A 12275-nucleotide genomic window follows, 5' to 3' on the forward strand; every position below is an offset into this window, starting at 1 on the left:
GTCTCGGGTGCTGGTTGCCTGTTTTCCATGTGGCACATGACAGGTGGGCACAAAAAGCTGGAGCCAGCAGGGTATCTGGGCAAGATGTACCGGCCTGTGCTATGCAAAAGGCCAAATGAGATTATCTAATGGCCCCGTTGGACACTGGACTGTCTCGGAGACCCAGGAGACACAATTAGGGCTCTATCCACGGGGGATAAGGCTCCTAACCCTGCCTCTCCTCATCCTAGTGGGCTTGGCAAAGGGGCACAGCAGCCCCTGGATGTGGGGTTCCCCTACCTGCATGTACGTGGTTGCATGGGGGTGTCTCTGGGTGACCAACGGACACGGGGTAGCCTGGCCTCAACTCCGGTCCCCTGCTGCAGGGCCACTGGACGACTCGGGGACCTGGCTCTGCTCCCCATTCACACCAGGGCAGAGGTTCGCCCACAACATCTACAGGCCTTCCCCCCTGCACGGGCTCACCCAGCGTTCCCTGCCATCATGTCCTACAAGCAATTTATCACCCCCCACTGAGCACTCTTATTACAGCAACATCACCAAGACGACAGCCTCCAGTGTCCATTAATTAATGGGGAATACTCAAAGCGCGCACACACACACACACACACGCATACTTAGTCTCTCTCTCTCTCTCTCACACGCATGCACACAAATCTGTCCATCTCAGTGATTCTCCTTGGCACGTGTCTGTCATATCTGAGCCCAGGAACGGTGCGGGCAGGCGTAAGGTTCAGCCTTGGCAAAGCGGCTGCCAGCTGAATTCAAAGAGATGCAAAATCACCCTGTAAAAAAGGAGATTTTCCCACCAAGGGGAGGAGATGTGTCACTTTTCTCCCACCGGGCAGTTCAAGGGAAAGTCTCTTCATCTCAAAGAGCTTTGCAAGACCCCCCATCTGGGAGCCACCAATCTCACGTCACTCAGCCGCCTGCCAGATGCTCACAAGCATGCCGAGATGTTCTCCACGTTGGGTGACCGGCTAGCGGTCCTTCAGGTCATGTGAGAAGAAAGGTCCTTTGCGCTCAGCTGCACGAGCTAAACCACCCATGCACAGGGCAGAATTTAGCACCAGGAGATTTAGCAACCAATGCCCAGCACCTATCCATCCGAGCAGACGGCACGTGAATGCACCCGCCTTCTCAACTCCACGTGCCCAAACGACCCAGCAGGCATGTTGGAGCAGAGGTGAATGAATAGCGGATGTTTCGGTTCTCTGCCCGAGCCAAAAAAAATAACATTAAACAAACAAACGCTCATTTGGAACCAAATCAGCGTGACAAATATTCGGCTTCCTCCACAAAATGAGCTGAGCAGCCATTGCACCTCTGCTTTCAAGCAAATGCTCCATATTTGTTTTTCTTGGTTGCGATGGAGTGAAGTTACACTACATCTGTGGAGTATTAAGAGGTATTATAGGTAGACCGTGTGGTGAGCAGTCGCATGTTAAAGGGTTAATACCATTTGTTCCCCTGCACAGCTCTGATCTGGGTGTGTATACATGTGCTCTGAGAGTTGGGGGGGGGGGTACACTTTAATTAGAGTAGCTCCAAGAGCTGTTCTAATTGAAACACCCAGAGCATCACTTGTATCAGCATCCCCATTGAACAAGTTTTAGTTAAGGTGCCCCCACCACCATTTTTTAGTGCGGGGATGCTGGTACACATGATGCTGGAGTCTGCTGGAGCACAGTAATTACCATGCTCCAACAGACTCAATTAATTGAGTATAGACACCCTTTGAGATGCTTTAATGCACATTAAAATAGGCTAATGCATTTTAAAGTGCATGTGTAGATGGACCTTTTATCTCATGGGAGCAGACTGAAGTTACCCTAACACGAGCTGGGTAGCACGGCCCAGTCATAGCCCTTGCCTGAAGCTGCATTACTTTAAGATGCTCGGAGGGTACTTAGCATGAATTAGCGAGCTTTAACATGTGGGTGTTCACGTTTTAAGTGCCCTTTGCACGCTCGAAGTATAACATTCATCTTCCCCATAGAATCATTCCATTTTTTCCAAAATTTTATATTGGCTGCAATAGTTTGACAGATTTGGCCATTTTTTTTGGCAGATTTGCAGATAATTTCGATCGACCCTCATCTGCATTTCTGGAGCAAGTAAACAATTCATCTGAAAAATATGCCTGGATAAAATGACAAGGAACCATCTGTTCCAAGGAATGGATGATGGGCTGGTGGAGACAGACAGACAGACCAGATTCACAATGAAAGGCATGATCAGCAAAAAGCTCTGCTACATCTGTGCCAGCTAGAATAGGGTCAAAACTCTGGGCCACCTCACTCCGCATTTAGTCCACCCTTCCTAAGGCAAAGTCGGGTTCGATGACCTTGGGACTTCACCTATTGATTAATGACCATTTCTTCCATGCCCTGCTATGTGCTAAAGGGCTTGCTCCACTTCCACAGTGGATTAGGCTATAGCCATTACAGCCCCTTAGATCCAGAGGAAGTTCCCATCCAGAATATGGGCTGTGCCAATCAAGTGCATAGCACCGTTGAGTGCCATGGGAAGTATTATCGCCTTTGCAGAAGCCCTGATGGCTTAGCCTGCTTAGAGGAGGAACAACAACAATCTGCCTTGGCCCCGTCTCTTCCAAGAGGGTCTCTCCCACACCGGGAGGTGGTACCAGACAAGACAGTGCAGCATCTTGCTGGACCTGGAAACAAACTTCCCCCCTTCTTTCCTGTGAGCCTTGCATGGATGGGATGCCTTGGTGGGGACACAATAGACCACGTGTGAGTCCACACAAGTCACAAGCAAGATGCACAAGGAATGGGTACCCAGCTGGGGTTCAGTCTTGCCTGTGAGAGACCTTGAGTTGGTGCCAACCTCCACGTGTGGAGCAGGGCTGAGATGGGAAGAGCTTGCCTTGCTCAGAGTTGCTCCTGGGGTTTCCAGTGCTCCCCAGCTTTGATCCAGAAGGTTGTGAACGGCTCATGCACATCGGCATTTCCATCTGTGGCCGTGGGGAGATAGATACATTGGAGGGGCTTGTTTGGGATTCAATTCCTGTCTCAAATGAAGGCCCTGGTTAGTCCTCTTTCTCAGAGGTGGCACACCAGTTTGCTTGCCTACTGCTGGATGGGGCCCCCTTAGCCACTTCCCCCGCTAGAGTACCAGCAGGCTTCAAAGCAAAATGTTATCCTCCTTTTCTGCAGGTCCTGTTCATGTGTCTCACCCCCAGCTCTGTGGTTTGCCATGTCAGTCTCACACACTGCAGGGCAATCGCAGGAAATGCAAAGACCTGGCTTAGCTGCAGAGTTGAGCTCATGAGGGCATGAGACCTGCTATAAGGAGTCAGATTAAAGCTCCAGCTGGTCCAAGATCCACACCTGCCACCCCGGCTGGGATGATGTTGCAGGGAGGGCACAGGGAACTGCCCAAAGATCCATGGCGAGTAGCTTGCCCCTCCACCCAGGTTCACTATATTTGGGGTCAGGAAGGGATTCCCCCCCGCCCCCATGGTCAGAATGGTACAGATTGTGGGGGTTTGCTTTTCTCTGCAGTGGGCATGGCCTCTACCTGGGGTCTCTGGAGCATCCATGAACCCCCTCTTGCTGCTCAGAGACTGGACAAGGGGTTTATCTGGGTTGGTCTGGGCAGGGCTGATCCTACCTCAGGCAGGGGCTGGACTAGCTGTGACCTTGGCAGGTCCCTCCTACCCTGCTTCCCTATGAGGCTACAATGCTATGACTCTAAGCACAAGGTGCTCTTGACCCAGTCCTGTGAGCACTAACCCATCCGTTCCCCGCATGGTCCTTGCCTACTCTCATTTCCTATGCTGCTATGCTCAGTGATGTCAAGGATCCTTAGGAAAGGAAAACCAAGGTCCCAGGTGATTCTGATGATACTCCAGCCTTGTGCCCCAGCCGGCACCTCTCCATCAAGCAAGCACCAGCTAAGAGCAGGGGGTGCCTGTACACACCACGACTCTTAGCTGGTGTTTGCTTGGCAGCCCAAGCTCCTTTGCTGGAAATGCACTGACACAAGAACCGCGATTCTGGGAGAAGCCTATGAGTACGGATGCTGGGACCTGAGCCCGGAGCCACAGGGATTAAGTCTGGCAGCAAGGGCCAGTGTCACCCTGCTCTCTGGAGATAGCAAGGAGAGGCAGGCTCTCTCCCAACACCAGAGTACTGGGGGCAGGCCAAGTCCAATCAATCTGCTGTTGCCTGCATCCTCCAGCTGCTGTCCCCCAGCCGGAGGGTGGGCACACAGCAGTGGCATCCAGGCCACTGAGGGGGCAGGTCCCAGCTGAGGGAGGCAGCAGATGTGGGGAGTGATCAGACTTGCAGCGAGGCCAGAAGAGAGAGGGACAGGCATCGCTGACTGCCCTGGAGTTTTCCTCTCCACACCAAAGGGCTGTACTGCAGCCTGGGAAAGCAGCAGAGAAAGAGAAAGGAGCTGAACATCAGTTGGAGGAGTGATTTTGGCAAACTTTCCTCTCTCTAGCAGGGCCACTGGCAGAGAAAGCATGGTGGCACATGAGCCACCCACCTAGGTAAGCACCCTGGGGCTGGGGTGGGTTTCTACAGCCCACCCCAAAGCCACTGCTGAGCTAGCAACATTACAGCTAAATGTGTCCTCACTTGCATCGCAGACCTGAGAGAGCAGAGATGTGTGCCACTTGCATTGCCCCAGGCCTGGAGATGCCCATCCTGACCAGAAGCACACTTCTCCAGGCAGGGTAAAGTGACATCCTCACTGAAGGATGCAGCTATGACAGGGGAAGCACTGTCTTTCAGCATCAGGAGAGAGACAAGGCAGCAAATGAGGGCTGTATCATCCCTGCTATGCCCCTGCCATCTCTGGGGACACAAGTGTCATGGTGATCCTCGCTCCCAGCACTTCCCTATTGATGCTCAGACCATCAATGCCACCGGGCAAGTGGGCAGAAGACAGACGATGGAGTGCTTCAACAGTGCTGCCATGCAAAGCCTGGGAGCTGAGAGTGACCCAGGCAGGGACTGTCTCTTCCACGCTGGGGGTTTCCAACCCCGCGGTGCTTCTCTCCTGCTGCACACAGCGCTCTCCAGGGCCTCCCGCTGCTGTGCAAGCTGGCCGGGAAATATGCACAGGTGCATGCTCACACACACCAGCATATCTGTCCCTCCTTGGTCGGGAATGGACACCCATCGTGCCTAATGCAGCCCCCTGGCCTGCCTTTCACATGGCGAGCCGCCTGGGCTGTGCATTGCACACCTGCCCAAGTGAGTAAAACTCGTGCAACATCCTCACCGGTAGGCAGCCCACGTGTGGTTTCATCTGCTTCCAGGCTCGCCCACTCACCAGTGGAAAGTCCCAGCCATCGCTACCGACCCTCCGGAGAGGGATACACGCAAAGCGCAGGGAGAGGAAAGGATGTTTGCAATGTTGTTCTGCCGGAGCAGAGCGCTCGGACCAGGCGCGGGAAGCGCCAGGGGCCGGGAACGGTCAACAGTGCAGGAAGCAGACCAACAGCTTGGTCAAGAGAAGCCAGGCCGGGAAAGGTCAGCCAGGCATTTAGGAAGCTGCCAGAGCAGAGCTCCAGCTCGGTCTAAGCTTCCTCCTCCTCCTCCTCCCCCTCCGCTGCCATCCCACAAAATGCCAGGTCCCATTCGAAACCCAGTAGTAATACCCCGGGGCACAAAGTGGGTAGCTTTTGCAAGGAAGCAGTCACAGAGCCTAGCTCAGTTTCAAGCACTCAGCACCTCATGGAGCAAGGAAGCAGGATGGCGCTGTGCACTCAGCACCCGCAGCAAGACAGGACGGTGAGGGAGAGAAAGTCCTTTGCTCCTGCAGCTCCCAGCCAGCCTCAATGCCCTGCAGCCCTGGGAACAGAAGAAAAGGAAACCGCCCAAGCTCCCCCATGAATTACACTGATCAGGATCAGCTGCTCCATCGAAAGGGAGAATTTTCATAGACTCACAGACAAGGAGGGTGGAAGGGAGCTCAGGGGGTCACATCTAGTCCAACCCCCTACTCCAGGCAGGACCAGCCCCAACTACATCATCCCAGGCAAGACTTTGTCTACCCGGGTCTTCAAAACCTCCAAGGACGGAGACTCTGTCATTTCTGGGTAACCCAGTCCAGGGCTTCACCGCCCTCCTAGTGAGAAAGTTTTTCCAAATACCCACCCTTAACTCCCCTTGCTGCAACTTGAGCCCATTGCTCCTTGTTCTGTCATCTGCCACCACTTTAGATCGGTGCTTCCCAAACTTCAGATCCCCAGGGCACATTTTGTCTCGGTTAAAATTGTTGGCACACTTGCCTTTTATAACCCAAACAGTGTGTGTGTATGGACATAAGCGTGTCCCTTTACTACTGACATATGTATGTATGTGTGTGCATGTGTATGCATGCATATCCATCCATCAATAAGACTTACACAGTGATATGATGCCCAACCTTTTGACCCCATTGGCTGGATAACTGCCTCCCCCCCCCCCCCAGCCACATTTCTAGGCCTGTGGGGGAACCCCTTGGGCCAGACGAGGTCTCAGTGGGTCAGATCTAATACGGATAGACCCTGGCACACCCTTAGGGAATCACTGCTTTAGCTTTCCGGAAGCTCTCCTTTTTAAAAATGTCAAATCCTATTAGCTCTGCAGGGAGAGCATCCTGCTATTTACTGGGAAGCCTGGACCCCGATGCCTGAGCTATTGCATGTCCGCCTATTCCCCTTTGAGGGTGGCCGGCTGATGGGCAGGAGGAACTTTAGAAAGGCTGAAGTTGGGCTGAGCCTGACCCACTCTCTCTGCTGCCCAGGCCTTGCATGGACACACTCACCCATACCCATGAAAGTTGTGCTGTGAGGGCACAGGACCGGCCTGGGTTTGTAGGAGGGCTTTACAGGACGAGCCATTCATCGGTGCTGCATGGAGATCGGTTTCACAGGCTTGGTGGTCTTAAAACTAGTGGCAGGAGAATGGAGCAGCTGGTGCATGGTGGGCCTGATAGTTACCCCCTTTCTGCTCCATGTCTTGGGAGGTTTGAAGCCTCCCCCAGAGGCGCTGGCACTGCTGCAGCCCGGGCTGGGCCAATGCTCCTGCTGGGACCAACCCTGCAGGGGCCTGGCTGGAGGGGCTTGCCCCTGTGCTCAGGCTCAGCCCGATGCTGCACTGGGGCAGGCAAGGATTTCTCCCTGGTCACACTGGTCTGGACTGGGGTGGGGGGAGGGGGTTGCCTTCCTCTGCAGCGGGGGCACGGCCTCTGCCTGGGGTCTCTTGAGTGTCTATGAACGCCCTTTGCAGCAACTTGACTGTGACCACCGCAGTCCCCCTGCTTTCCCTGAGGCAGGGCCAGGTGTGATGCCTGGGGCTGTGTCAGGGTGGCTGAAGTTTTGCTCTGAGGTTGCACACTGGTTGTGTCTGGGCTGGTTTGCACTGGGCTGATCCTGCCTCAGACCGGGCTTGGACTAGCTGTGACCTCTGGGCCTCCCTTCCAGCCGCGCTGCTCTAGGATTTCTATGACACATAGCCCAGTGACCCTGCGAGCTGTGGCAGGGGGTGACACCAGGGGCTGCCACGTGCTGGCTTGCCACGAGCCAGGAGAATGACACCACCGAGGCTGACCCAGAGGCACCACGTCAACAAACTGCTCTGGCAGGTGCCTGCTGCTCCCAGAGCATCTCAGACAGGATACAGCAGCCACACACACGCAAGCACACAGATGCGTGTGCATGCACGCACATGTGCACACACAGCAGGGGACATAGAAACACCCACACCTGGGAGCATGCACCAGCCACACCTAGCAGCATGCTCTGCAAGCCAGCCCTCTGCAAACTTCCCCCTAGGACCCAGACCCATCTCCCCCAGACAAAGGAGCTCCTCGTCCCCCTTCCCTTGCACGTCTGCTGCATGCTTGGTGAGCTCCGCAGGGCCTTAGCCGCCGGGCATGGGGCTGGGCAGGGTCCCTCGCTGCAGCGTGCCGCATGCTACGCAGAATAATTTTATGAGCCAGAGATTGCAGGTCTGATGAAGGCAAACCCTGCGCGGCTCCCGCCCCTGCTCGGGGGCTGCGGAACGAGCAGCCATTAAATGCAATTAGTCTGTATTTACACATCTGCCAAAGGGCCCAACAGCAGGGGTGCGTTCCTCTGCCAGCCAAGCTGGACTAGTCCGCCGGCTAATCCGGGTCCTGCTGAAACTGCCTGCAGCCACTGCCAACCTCGTGCTGAGCCTTCAAGTCCGTGTGTCCATCCCTCCCGCTCCTCAGAGAGGAGAGGGCACTAGGTGCCTCTGTGCAGACCTAAGATTGAGCTCCCCAGATAACGTGCAAGTGTCGGTGTGTGCAAGCCCGTTGCGCCCGGGCACGAGTGCTCTCATCTCCCCAGGATCTTAGCAGGGATGCAAAGGAGGATCTCAATGGGCACCGTGCATTGGCAGAGCAGAGAGGGATCTGGGAACCCTCAAGGACACCCCGTACCCGCAACCTCCCCATACTGCAGAGGCACGGGAAGCCTGGTGATGCTCTCCTTTTTGCTGCCCGTGCATGCAGGGCCAGGCCCATTCCCCCCTTGCACAGTGCCAGCTTCTCAGCTGGACCCTCCACGTGCTTCCAGACCACCCCACAGATCCCAAACCGGGTGCCAGCACCCTGCAGGACCGGGCTGCTATAGGAGCTGACTGCAAGCTGCTGACCACGCCAGGCGACCGTGCTCCCCCCCGGCCAAGTCAGCATCCCACCGACACCTCAGATGCTTGGCAGCGCTGCAAGGGCTGAGAAAGAGAGACCCAGGGCATCACTTTCAAAGGGAATTGCTCCCTTGCCGGCTCAGGATGATATCCTAGAGAGCCGCCCCGAGCACTCAGGCCATGGCGATAGTATCAGCAAGTATCATTCAGCAGCTCCAAGGAGAGCAACCCGCAGCATTAAGCATTAGCATGTGTGTTTGGAGCCCTTAATAAACTCTGCCCCTCGTTCCCGTCAGCCCCGCCGTTAATCCAATTCAGCCGCGCCGGTAACAAAGCTGCGGCGCGTTTGTCAGATCGCCGACTAGGCCCGTGGCTGATTTTACACTGCTAATTTATCTTAGCATATTAGCTCATTTCGCATGCCCCCCTCCCTCCCATTACCGCAGTGGTACCTCCTAGCCAGTGTGCAATGGTAATTGCTATCATTAGCGATGCCCACAGCTCGAGCCGCTCTGCCAATAAAAGGAGTTGGGAGCAATCCTGCCATCGGCCCTGAGTACGGAGAGGGGTGTGGGTCAGGGGAAGCGGGGTGCGGGGAGGAAAGAAGGGGGGAAAGTAACACAGGAAACTAGCCAGGAAGGCAGCTGCAGGGTTAGACCCACTTCTGGACACAGCAGGGTAAACTGAGTCCTTTACCCGGGACACTGGCCCAGGTAGATGCCGAGCGGCCGTGCTCGTATGCATCTGGAGCGACTCTCCTGGAAACACGCGGGCACGGCCAGGGCAGCAAAAAGGGCTTTTCCATTGGGACTGCCCAAATCACTCCGCTGGCAGGATGGAGCCATGCTAGTGTCAGGCTGGGATCTACGTCCTTAGATATTGGGGGAAAAACAATTTTTGCCAGTAGCCAGGATGGGCAATGCCTGCTGCTTCCACCCTGCCCTGCAGCTTTGGTTTCTACACAGGATCCTTCCAGCATCTATTTGCAACCTGGACCTCCTGGAGGGTCTCAGCCTGAGCCTTTGAACCTCAGGTAGAAAGTTCCCAGTGGTCTCAGGCTTTGCCTCCACCACAGCGAAGCAAAAACAGTCTTGGTCGCCGGTGCATATAAGGGGCACGAGAACGCCCCTGGGTCCGCGGGAATCTCCTGGCAGAGCGGGGAAAGTTGGGAGCAGGGAGAAGCCCCTGGAAAGGGGAAAGCAAAGCCTCGATCAAGCCTCTTGAAACCCAAGTTGCGTTCAAGAGGGGGAGTGTTTAATGAAGATGGCTGTTTCTTCAAGATCGGGGAAATTATGCACAAGCAATTCTAGCAAACAATTCCCCGCGTTATGCAAACAATGACAATCCCCGCTCGATTGTTCTTCTCTGGCATTGAGAGAAATGCATTTTAAATGAAGCCACCCCGAACACGCACCTTCCTACAACCGGAACCCGCCACATAGAAAAGTTCAGCCGCGGCGTAGACTGTTTCTTCCAAGGGTTTGCAACAGCCTACTGACTACGTTCTCCGCAGACTTGTTAGAGGTGTCCCGGTATCTCATCAGGGACAACGTCGTGCGATTGCACTGCTGTCTTGTCTGCAATGGTGCAGGAGTAGTAGGCGACTGCATCATGGAGCGTGCAGCGGTACGCTGGGAAGGTGGTTGCTCCACTTGAGGAGAGGACCTGTCAGCCTCTCTTCCATCACCTCCTGCCTTGTTCAATGATGCATAATATTTGCTTACACACTGGGAACCTGCCCAAGCTCTGGGACAAGCGGGCGTGCTATTGAAGGCACCAGAGGACCTTGAGCAGACATGCCAGCGGCTTCCCCCCACTGCGATGCAATGCTGCCAGCACAACTTTCTCTGGGCATCTCCTAGAGCAGGGCTGACCACCCTGACCCTGCTTAGCTTCAGAGGTAAAAGCCACCCACCCGGGACCTGACCTGCAGAAGATGCTGCAGAGACCTCCCCACCTCTCACGTGCAGTCCGAGACCCTTTGCACATCCCGGCTCTCTTCCCCAAGACAAAGCACTGATGAAAGCCAACACTTGCCTTCTGTGCAGTCAGCTGCAAGCCAAAGTTGGGTGGGGGCACCAGGCACCGAGCTCCTAACCCTCTTGGGTCATACGGAGACTCAGGTTGCAAAGGAGCCTTAGACGGGCAATGAATCATAGGAAAGTTGGGCTGGAAGGGACCAGACGAGGTCCTGTCTAGTCCAGCCCCCCAAATCCGCCCTGACTAGACCACCCAGCCACGGGCCTGTGCAACTGGCTCTTGAAAACAGCCACAGATGGAGACTCCTCCGCTTCTCTAGGCGCCCGCTGCAACGCTTGACCGCGCTGAGTCCCAACGTTTCCCCTAATCTCCAACCTCCATTTCCCCTGCTGCCGCTGGAGGCTATTCCTCCCAGTCCTGTCCCCGACGGCCCCATCTCCATCCTCTGCCATTGCCTGTCACGGATTTGAAGACTGTGATCAAAGTCTGCTCTTCTCCAGACTCGATGACCCCTCGCTCGCTCCTCCTTTACTCATCCGCCCAGCCTCCCAGGCCCGTAATCATTTTTCTCACTCTCCGCTGGACTCTTTTCACTCTGTCCACACATCCTTTGTGATGCATAAAGCCAGCAACAAACAGGCCCACAAATAAACCAAGTGACTTCTTACCTCTCGACCGGTCCAGACTTCCAGGCACGTCCCCAATTTCTCATCAACCTCCTCGGGGTTCCTCTGCCGCTGGCCTCCAACCCTTGCTCTTCAGAACCGGGGCTGTCTTTGAAAGAAAGGAAACAGAGAGCCATCAAGTTTCCAAAGTGGAGATGAACCTCTTTTATTTTTTAAGCCCAGGGTTTGGAAGGGGGTCGAGGAGCATGGGGGCCTCTCTGTCCCAGCCTTTTTGGCTAAAACTGCGCAGCCGACAGGAGAATGTTCTCCTATTATGACCACGGCCTCATCCCAAAGCATTTTGCTTAATTATTGTGATTCTCGGGGCTGTTAAAGTGGGGAAATTTCAGGTTCAGGGTATCTTAAAGGAGCAACAACCCACCCCCCCAGTGCACCTGCAAGCCAAGCAAAGAGAAAGCCCGACCCCAAGGAACAGCACCGCACTTCTACAAGAGTTTGCATCCTCCGAGACCCACACCGGTGAAGACCCTCAAGTGCCTTAAACTTTCCGTACAGCCAGGGAAGCTCAGCCCCTGCGCGCGCCTGTGCACGATGGATGCTGCTGGCAGGAGCTCTCCTCGCTGTGCGGGTCTGTTGGCACCGAGGCAGGGCTCCCTCGCGGGGGGCCTTTGACTTGACGGTAATAATTACTGCCATCGGGTGCAGCGGCAGGCCTAATACCAGCACTTGACAAACACGCCGCATGTGGGTATTGGAGCCGGCTGCTGTTTTTTTGGAGGGCTATTTTTGAATGCTGCACGCTGCAAGATGCTTCCTGCATTCAAATGCATGGCAACGGGTGTCTCTGGGAAGGGGCGAAGGCATGCACTCGCAGCACGCAAACCTCCCATCCTATGCCCCAACAGTGAGAGCGGCTTTTGAGGCCGCTCTAAAGCCTCCTTAGCAAAGGCCTTGCCATCATCTCCAGCAGACTTTGCAGCAAGCCCCCAGCGAGGATTAAATGAATCGACGCCCCCCCCCCCCCGAAAAG

General features: G+C 55.2%; 1 protein-coding gene across 1 annotated transcript in view; it reads right to left on the reverse strand.

The window, feature by feature from the left end:
• The window catches only part of CNTFR (ciliary neurotrophic factor receptor), a 307232-nt gene extending 295843 nt beyond the window's left edge, over positions 1-11389 (reverse strand). The window contains exon 1 of the mRNA XM_019518052.1: positions 11288-11389. The gene's annotated coding sequence lies outside the window, so the exon portion shown is untranslated. The remainder of the gene's footprint in view (positions 1-11287) is intronic.
• Positions 11390-12275: the final 886 nt, after the last annotated feature.

This window comes from Gavialis gangeticus, unplaced genomic scaffold (assembly GCF_001723915.1).
Source record: "Gavialis gangeticus isolate Ggan-Ray unplaced genomic scaffold, GavGan_comp1, whole genome shotgun sequence".
In the NCBI taxonomy this organism is placed as follows: Eukaryota; Metazoa; Chordata; order Crocodylia; family Gavialidae; genus Gavialis; species Gavialis gangeticus.